The sequence below is a fragment of the Mchenga conophoros genome, linkage group LG9 (assembly GCF_057382185.1).
Source record: "Mchenga conophoros isolate Kocher_MC1m ecotype Shallow Benthic linkage group LG9, M_conophoros_male_GT1.1, whole genome shotgun sequence".
NCBI lineage: Eukaryota > Metazoa > Chordata > Actinopteri > Cichliformes > Cichlidae > Mchenga > Mchenga conophoros.
The window spans coordinates 23,663,970-23,673,254 of record NC_140534.1 but is presented as its reverse complement, the minus strand read 5'-3'; the positions used below and the strand labels follow the sequence as shown (position 1 = coordinate 23,673,254).

Genomic DNA, 9,285 nt, shown 5'->3' with positions numbered 1-9,285 from the left:
TTATTTTATTCTCTGTTAATTTCTGACTATGAATGATTCACTTACTGATAAAGAACGATAAACAGTACGATCAAATATCGCAGCAGCTGAGAATCACGCTTTCATATGTTTGTATTGTCTGCCATCTGCTGGAAAATAGGAGGATGACACCCAACGTGTGTTATTTTCTGTGGCTTACGAAAACACCGTCAATATTTTTTATTGCTTTGCAAAAACATAATGTCAGCAGAACAGGTAAGTAACTGTGACACGTATTCTTTTCCCACGCGATAAAGGATTTAATATATCTCTCTCTGAATGTCCAGTTCTTGCGTGTGCTTAACTTTTCTTTGATTGTATCTGATTTCATCGGCCTACATTTGTGTTGCATTAATGACGAAGCATAAAGAAGCTCTGTATTTCGTCATTTATTAAAAAAACAAACAAACCCAAAAAGCATACCAACACATTTTTATTGCCCTACATTATCTTATCTTTCTTTTTTTAATTAAAAATATGGTGCTTTTCCCCCCTCCAAGCCTTCGCACGAAAAAAGTGCAAATTCCAAGTATTACTGAAGGCAGCACGGGCTCTCAGGGCGCTGCTGATGCGGATGTTGCTGTGTCTGAGCCAAAAAAGTAGCAGTTCTTTCCGAAAAGTTTGACCCAGGCTTTTGATGATGTCGGGCGCTGTGCAGCAAAAACAAGATACTGTAGCGTTACCGGTGTTCGCTGCTGTCACCCTGGCACTCATAACCATCCTCAGTGTGTGGAAGTTAAAGCAGTTCAAATATAAATTGGTAAATGAAGCTGGGGTTGCAATGTTTTATGGTAAGTAGCCTAAATATTTACAGACTACGGAAGCCGTTATTCAGCAATACTTCCTGGACTCGGGGCTTGAAAGATGTATCGAAAATGTTTATAGAAGACATTTCTGGGGTTTCAGAGGCATGCAGTTTTGGACACCGGCATCTCATTTTGCTTTATTCATCATTTTATACGAGAACACAGCATCTTTAGGTGACTCCTGATATGCAGGTGTAACAAGCAATCAGTTGTCCTATACTTGATGCATGGAAATAGTTTTAAAATGTGCACATTTATGTCAACATGTGGCACATTGCACTTTCATTCTTTTCCAGAACCCAAAGTTGTTGTTTTTAGTGTAATATAGTGAATTACCCCTTTAATAACAGTTTTTGCTGTTTGTAATTCTTTTGCAGGTTTGCTTCTGGGGTTAACTGTGAGATTAATATGGACTGATAAAGGAGAGCAGTGTCCGGGGAACACAACAGCAGCAAATGAGCAAGCGAACACTTCTAACATCACGATGGTCAACATCACACCACACGGACATGTCGGAAATGAAAAAGGCCAGTTCAGCTCACATCCTGAGGTAACTGTGGTTGTTTGATTTCACCTTCCCTGACAAAACACATCAAAACAGAATAAATCCAGCGATCTGCCCTAAAATAAACATTTTCTCAAGAAAACAAAAATAAACTACATAATAAAAACCCCATTAAGAATATCTGAAAGCAAATAGCTGCATACAGGATGGTTTTTCCTCTGATGTAATTTCTTTTGACTGAAATAGCTTTTGTTTTCATTGTCTTTTCCTGGATCAGATCCATATTGTGCCTCTTGAGTATGTTGGCTATTTACATCAACAGAGTCCTCTAATGGTTCTTAGTTATTGGTTTTCCTTTAAACTCTCATGGTCTGTTTGTTCTTAGAAAAAGTCAAGAGTGGTGGTGCAAGGAAAGGGAGGACGAGAGAGCAATTTAACCTTTATTAAGGTTTTAGTCAGGATCAGATAGTGGGGATTACATTTTCAGGTGTGCCGTGCATACAGAGGGAAATTTAATTTAAGGGACCACATATGGACACAGTTCCAGTCAAGTAAAATGAAGCAACACAACACGGGTTTAATCACTAAACAACAAAACAACTAAATTAAGCTTTTGCTAGCAACTGTAGCGCTTTCTCGCAAAATTGCGCTCTCAAGACATTTCCCTGCTTGTTTACATGCAGCAAGCTTATAATGAGATACTCTTGCAAGCAGTTTTCTCTGCAGTGCAGGAAAGATGTAAGATAGCATCTCAACAGGCATTGCAGCATTTTCCTCTTAGAATAAGTTGGACACTTCAATCTGTGTCAGAGAACACAGTAATGATGCAAGAATGAGGGGCTATGATAAAGTAAATAATACACCAAAACACAAGGATTTGCTGCTGATGATAACAAAAAGACCCAAATAGGGGTATGGTATGATTAAAAATCATTTAATTGGGAGCCAGTTTGATGTTTGTGAAATCCGAAATCTGGTTTGAGCTCCTACAGACAATGATTCGGATTATTCAAGTACCATAAATACATGTTATTTCTGTCACTGAGGTGCAACAGGAGTAATGCTGCAACCTTAAGCCCCAAGCCTGCAAACTAATCACAGCAGTTATTTGTTAAAAAGGAATTAGCAGAGACTCTAACATCACTTCTAAGCAGAAAAGCCTAAGCCTCAAGAGCGGACCTTTGGCTGTCATCAGCATGAACACTGTTTTTTTCCGCCACGCTTTCATATTTTAGTGCCGTGATCAGAGATTTGTCATATCAAAGAAGCCAAACGATAAACCGGAGCTTCAGCCACACATGCACCAACGAGCTTAAGAGAACGCGGAACGAGGGCGTTCTAAATTGTGTTTCTTAATCTCGGTGCCACATTTCACCGCAAGAGAAAGGCAGCAGTGAGGCTTGAACGTTGCGAATCATCCCGGTCGAGTGTAACTCTTCGCTAATGGCTTGGACTTTTTGGCCCCTTTTGAATGCGGGGGTCTCATTAGCAAACCAGCAGAGGCTACCACAAAGGCCATTACATTGGTCAGACCTGTTCTGTGTTGCCTTCACGCCATTAAGCCTGATACATATGGGGTCCTAGCAGGGAGAGATAAGGATTTCATTGCATTACTGAGTCCATTACGTGCCACTGGGGAGTAAGGCATTAAAGTTTGTGGTCTGATTAAATTTAGTGCTGCTCAGCTGAAGAGGCAATTAGTGCATACAACACACCTCCATTCTCAAGTCTGTGGTGCAGATGGCCCTTTGTATAAAACCCCCAGCATATGCATAATTTATTGATTACAGTGTATCTGTATTAGTATGTGTTGCACAGTTTTGTATTTGTCATACACAGCCTGCATAAATGGGGAAAAAACATATATATAGTGCTGTGTGGGTAATTGCAACCACAAAATAGTAATTTGTATTGAGCTGGGTTATGGTAGCAAAGAAAGGAGCAATTTGTAGCTCTAGAAGCACCTCAAGTGTGAATTACTGAGAAAGCATATTGGCTTTCCTTACTCTATAGGGGACTCTACAGCATTCGAAATATTAATTTAAAAACAAAAATGCAATCTTCCAAATGTCCCCAACCTGTACTTGGGTAAATATTCACCAAAATGCAGTGCATCCTGGAAATAGGATTTACAGAGAGAGGCCTACTTTCATTCATCTAAATAGTCATGCTTCTGTGTTGTTGTTTTTTTCCATAAAGCTTCATTAAAGCAAGCCAAATCTAGGTCGTTCTTAAATGCCTGTGACCACAGCAGTATGTCAGCAAGCGTCACTTCCCCCGTCTCACTCCTTTGGCCTGAAATGTAATTGAACTCGAGTAAGGTTCTGAGCAATGTAAGACCCTGTGCAATGTAGGAACCAAGAAAAAGTAGTTTTATTTTGATCTGAATTGAATATTGCTGCCTTTTGATCTTCAAAATGTATCCACAATAGACTTAAAAAGGATTCAAGGATGAAGAACATGAAAGGCTACCTTGCTTAGCTGCTTGCATTGCATCACATCGGCTTGGGTGAGAAACAGACAGCGAGAGAGCACGCTATGTACAAAAATACTTGTGGGCGCTGGTTTTTATTTGTATTGACAGTAATGCAGTTGGGTTTTTTTAAGATCGTGTTTTAATGACATTTACTTGTTTTCTGTGTGGATGTAGCACTGGGTTACCATAAATTCTGGGAGCTGCTATGATGAAGATTGACAGAAGCAGTTAGACCTCTCTTTTCTTGTTATGCCTTGCTTTAATCAGTGTGAGTCAGAAGACTTGGGCAGTACACAGTGATTATATCATCGAGCCACTGAGAGATCTGAAGTGATGTAACCGCACTGTAGCTGCCAGATTGAAAGTTCAGATTGTTGTTGAGAAGATTTCGTAGCATTTGATTACTAAAATGTTTTTGAGCACACAGATCTAGATAGGTGGGAGCCTGCTTTTGCTATATATCATGAGGTGGAAGCAGTTAAAAGAAAAAAAAGGTGGTACATAAGAATGAACACGGGTGTTTCCATGATTTTCTAAAACGGGGTGACACGGGGTAGACCATGAGCCAGTGAGGGTGAGCCATAGGAAACAATCAGAAATAATTACTAAACAGCTTGGAAACTGATATAAAACTTCAGCATTAGCTGGCTTGTATAAATATTAATGCCACAATAAAGACTAAACTAACAACATGCAGCACAGGCTTTTTGGTCATTAAAAGCAAATCACTGTATTTCACTCATACTTTGATTTAAGTTCACTTTCACAAAAACCAGGACTGAGGGAATAGTGGGCAGCAAACCAAATCATAAAGTTAAAATGTTAATATTTTCATCTATAACTAGAAAAAAGTCTATTATAACATTATTTATTTGTATTATTTATCACTATGCAACATTTCCAGTGTTGCACTGAGGAACCCAGGGGTGGGGTTACTCATTGGTAACCTTTGCTTCCAGGTGTGGAAAATGTACATGTATAAAAGATGGATAGTAATAGTTTGTGCAGACTTGTTTTGAAGGCTTGATATGACCGTTTCTACGATCATAATCCTGGCTTTAAAAACACACATGTGACGAGAAGGAGCAGGTCTTACTGCTCAGATAAGATCCATTTTGAAGCACAGTATGACCACAATAGGCTAATTTGATATGACCCAAAGTGAGTGAGTGAGCCCGCTATCTCAACAGGAATGTGTTTTTCCAGTAGAATTCTATAAGGCCGCAAAACTATCGCCATCTGGCGGCCTTCAGATAGAATGCAGGTTTAAGGCACGCCTATGCACGTAGCACATATCCCACTTTTGTTATTTACAAAATTTGATTTTGTGTTTTTGTTTTGTTTTTTGAAGAAAGGAGATATCAGGTACTTGAACACAATTGAGAAAAGGTGCATGTTTGCCAAAACAGGGCTGCTGAAATGAACTGTGTGTGTGTTTGTGTATGTAATCTGTCTGTCAGTCAGACTCTCTTGCTCCCCGTGAAACATTGTCAGTCACCAACACAGCAGCTCTGTCGTTTACAGGAGACCTTTGATCTGCAGGTCCTTTTCAATCTGTTCCTGCCACCCATCATCTTCCATGGAGCTTACACTCTTAATCAGGTGAGACTGCTCTCCTGACACGTCTCCCAAAAGGGTGTAAAAGGCCATTTCTTTTAATGTACATGGGTTGTCCATCTGTTAAGGACTTCCCATATGGTGCACTGTACTGATTCTTACACCAGATGTATTTAATGTCTACTAAACTGTTGTCTTGTTTGTTTTGTGAGTGTTACTAATTGGACTAATTTTTATTTGTTGTTCTAGAAACGATTCCTTGCAAACCTGGGATCTGTTCTCACCTACGCTTTTGCAGGTACCATAATCAGCTGCATGTGCATAGGGTAAGAATTCTTTGTTTATTTATGCAAATAAACTGAAGTAAAAGAAATACTGAGATGACAGACAAATGCGGTTAAACAATTCAGGCATAGCTTTATGGTGCAGTGGTTAGCACTGACTCACAACAAGAAGGTCCTGGGTTTGAATCTAGCATGTGGGCTTTCTGTATGGATTTTGCAAGTCATCTCTACATTGGTTCTCTCTGGGTACTCTGGCCTCTTCCCACAGCCCAAAAGAATGCATGAGCTTGAGGTTAGGTTAACTGGTGATTATGAATTGACTGTAGGTGTGAATGTGAGTGGGAATGGTTGTCTGTCATGTGTGTTAGCCCTCTGACAGGTTGGTGACCTTTCCAGGGTGTACCCAACCTCTTGCCTGTGACAGCTAGGATAGACTCCAGATGCCTCCGTGACCCTGATTTGGATACGTTGATGGACATTATCTAACACATGTCACCAGTAATATGAAATAGTGTTCTGTAAATGCCCCCATAAGCCAAATCCTGTGCTTACACCTGTGCTTTTGGTTCTACGACTAATCAAAATTTCTGTAATAACACTACAGTGCACCAAACTCAGCACAAGTAATATTGATTTTGGAGAGAGTACAGATATCTACTGATGCTATTGTAGCCTGACATAGCTAGATGGCACTCTCACACTCTGAAGGAATTTGAGGCTTTTTCTAAACCAGTTGTCACTGATGCTCTAATTGCTGCACAGAGCAAGTGAGAAAACCTCAGAATTCCTTAGTTGTTATTTTCTTGCTTTAACTTCAACACGTTTTGTGGTTAGAAGAAACTTCTGTTTATGTATAAATGATCTTAACTCCCCCAGTCAGTCATTTCAAACAAGTGGGTTTGAAGGTCATGTGCTTAAAGTATTGCCTGGAATTAACTGGCTAAAGGATGTTGCCTTCCTTCCTTGCTCCATCTATTATTCCTTTACCTGGAGCAGCATTTGTCAAACTTCCCCGTTCCCTCTGGGAAGCAGGAAAGGTTTTGTTCATGGCGCCTCATGTGCTCCATTTTTAATGCTAAGGCATCAGAGCTGGCCAGTCCTGCTGCTTGTTAGTGTGTCATATCCCATAGGGAGTTAGTGTCGTGAGAGTGTGGGAATCTTTCTGTCTCAATTTACAGTCCTCTTCCTGTCTTTTTCTGTGCCTGACTCTCTCATTTTCTCTCTGTCTCTCTCTGGATGTCTAACACACACACACACAAACGCACAATGCACAATTAATCATCTTAACCGCAAGTCTTCCTTAAAGATACACGAATAACACAGCTTAGTTGCTTGACCTAAGGACAGTGCTTTAAATACTGGCTGCAGGGGGCAGGTCATGTGCTGTCACCGACAGAGCTATGCCAGTGGACAGAAAGGTTCCCCAGAGGACACACTGGCATACTGATTATTATGGCATGCCCCACACTAACTGGATTAGTACTCAGCATACATCAGTTATCACTAAGGAGCTGAACTGACTGGACGCTTTATCAAGTCTTTGTGTACAGTTTTATTTTTTTCTTTATAAGTGAGATAACACAGTGGAGATACAATACTAGATTTATTTTTGTATTTGGCTCCAGAGCTGATAAAAATATTGTGTCATTTATATTTCTGTCAAAGTGCCCTTCACAAAGACTGTTAGTGGGTTATATTTAGTCTTCTAGGTCATTGTGCATGCACACACACATACACACTTATGCTGTTCTGTTATGTTGGAGAGTACCGTATATAACAGTGTCTTAAAAGAATGCAAACAGTTAGGATAGATGGATACTGACCCCCAAGATGGTTTGTGGTGTGTGTGCGTGCGTGGGTGGTTCCATTTAGTAGGTGGATGTGGGGTCGAGTTCGGAGCATATGGATATTCACACTCATTCGCATTAACATGGATAAAATAATAAAATTCCCAGCACAGTCGCAGCTTTGTGTGTTCGCTTGTGTAAAAAGGAGCTACGGCCTGGAAACGGGTCAACTCACCTGCTGGTAGCGTCTGGCCCCATTACCCAGACTACTCTAGGGGAAGCCCTGCTGTGGTTAGAGGGATGACTGATAGACCTGCTCTGGCTGGCGCTCCCTGATGACCTCACAGTGTTTCCTTCTGTCTGTTTGTCCTCAATCCCAGGGCTTGCATGTACGGCTTCACCAAACTGATGGTACTGTTGAGCGAACAAAAAGAAGAATTCTTCCTCACTCACTGCCTCCTTTTTGGTGCCATTATGTCAGCCACTGATCCAGGTAGTCACCCTTTATAAATAACCTTCTGCTAATAGCTCATCACTTGCAGTGGCAGCATTGATCTTGTGGTTTTTTTTGCATATGTGCTTTTATAATTTGTAAAGCAAACGTGCTTTTTTTTTTTTCTTACCACAAGTAAAAGATGAAATGTTTGGCTGTTGATCACAGTCGATATATAAAAGGCCCATCACCAGGCTCTGCCTTATACATACAAATTAGTTATAGAAATAAAATCCATATGTGTTGAGCATATTTGAGGAGCTGCATATTGCTCATTTCTGCAATTTTTTGGGGAGTTTTTATTTATTACTGCAGATTCACTGAGCAGTTAACGTATTAGATAACATGTTTCAAAAGGTCCAACCTGGTGCACACTGTTCTTTCACACCTTATTTTGTTTGGTTTTAAGTAACAAGGTGTAACATTGAGATTGACAGACGAATCTTTGTATAACAAAAACATTGACAGCTAAGGCTACTGTATATGCAGGAACAGAGCCACAACACCCACTCAGTAGCTGTAACTGCTTTAAATTCAGTGCACCTTTCTCCTAAGTGGAGTACACACAATAAAATCAGTGGTCCTCAAGAGCAGTCATGTAGAGTGTCATACAGCATCCTGTGGTAATGTCCTCATTTGGTAATGAATTATTTATACGGTAAGTGGCTGATAGGGGTGAGTGTCAGCGAGGAGCTGTAGGTTATGGTGCGGCTGTCACACTGATTGACATTATTTTTGCCACACCATGCTGCGTTCATCTCTGCCGACTCCGGCTCGCTTGTAGCTTTGATTTGAATCACACTGTGATGCACCGATGGCCGAAACACAGATATGCCTCACCTGCTTCCATCTCTGCAGCGTTGGTTTTCTGACTTTTGGAGAAGCAGCTGTCAGAATTTTCCAGTTCATTTCTCTTCCTCGTGAACTTTCAGTCACAAGGCTGAAATGGACGAACGCAACCGAAACAGGCTCAGTCTGTTACGCTGTAAGACAAAGACGTAGTGATTCTCAGAACAATGTAGACGTGTCATCATGTCATAACCCTTGCTTGCTTGACAGCTCTCTGGTTGTGCCACTGCCACATATATGCTGTAAAGCACAAAACTTTAGTGCTCTTTATTTGAGTTTTTAAAAAATATTTATTAAACAATGGCATTGGTGAGCCATCTGACTGATCCCAAATGTATTTTTCTGCTTGGAGATGACTCCAGAGATATAGCTGCGGTTTTAAAAGTGATACAAAATACTTGATTTGATTTTTTTTTTCCTGTTTATTCTACGTTGAATAAAGTGGAGGGATAGGTAATAGCATTTGCTGCAGAGCTGAAGCAACCTCGCTTAAAGTGTTGCTTAAAGTGG

General features: G+C 40.4%; 1 pseudogene across 1 annotated transcript in view; it reads left to right on the top strand.

Moving 5' to 3' along the window:
- The first annotated feature begins 622 nt into the window (after window positions 1-622).
- Window positions 623-9,285, top strand: part of LOC146567298 (sodium/hydrogen exchanger 9-like) — a 62,835-nt pseudogene continuing 54,172 nt past the window's right edge. The window contains exons 1-5 of the transcript XR_014893899.1: window positions 623-809; window positions 1,202-1,374; window positions 5,330-5,407; window positions 5,612-5,688; window positions 7,814-7,926. The product of XR_014893899.1 is annotated as a sodium/hydrogen exchanger 9-like (transcript). The remainder of the gene's footprint in view (window positions 810-1,201; window positions 1,375-5,329; window positions 5,408-5,611; window positions 5,689-7,813; window positions 7,927-9,285) is intronic.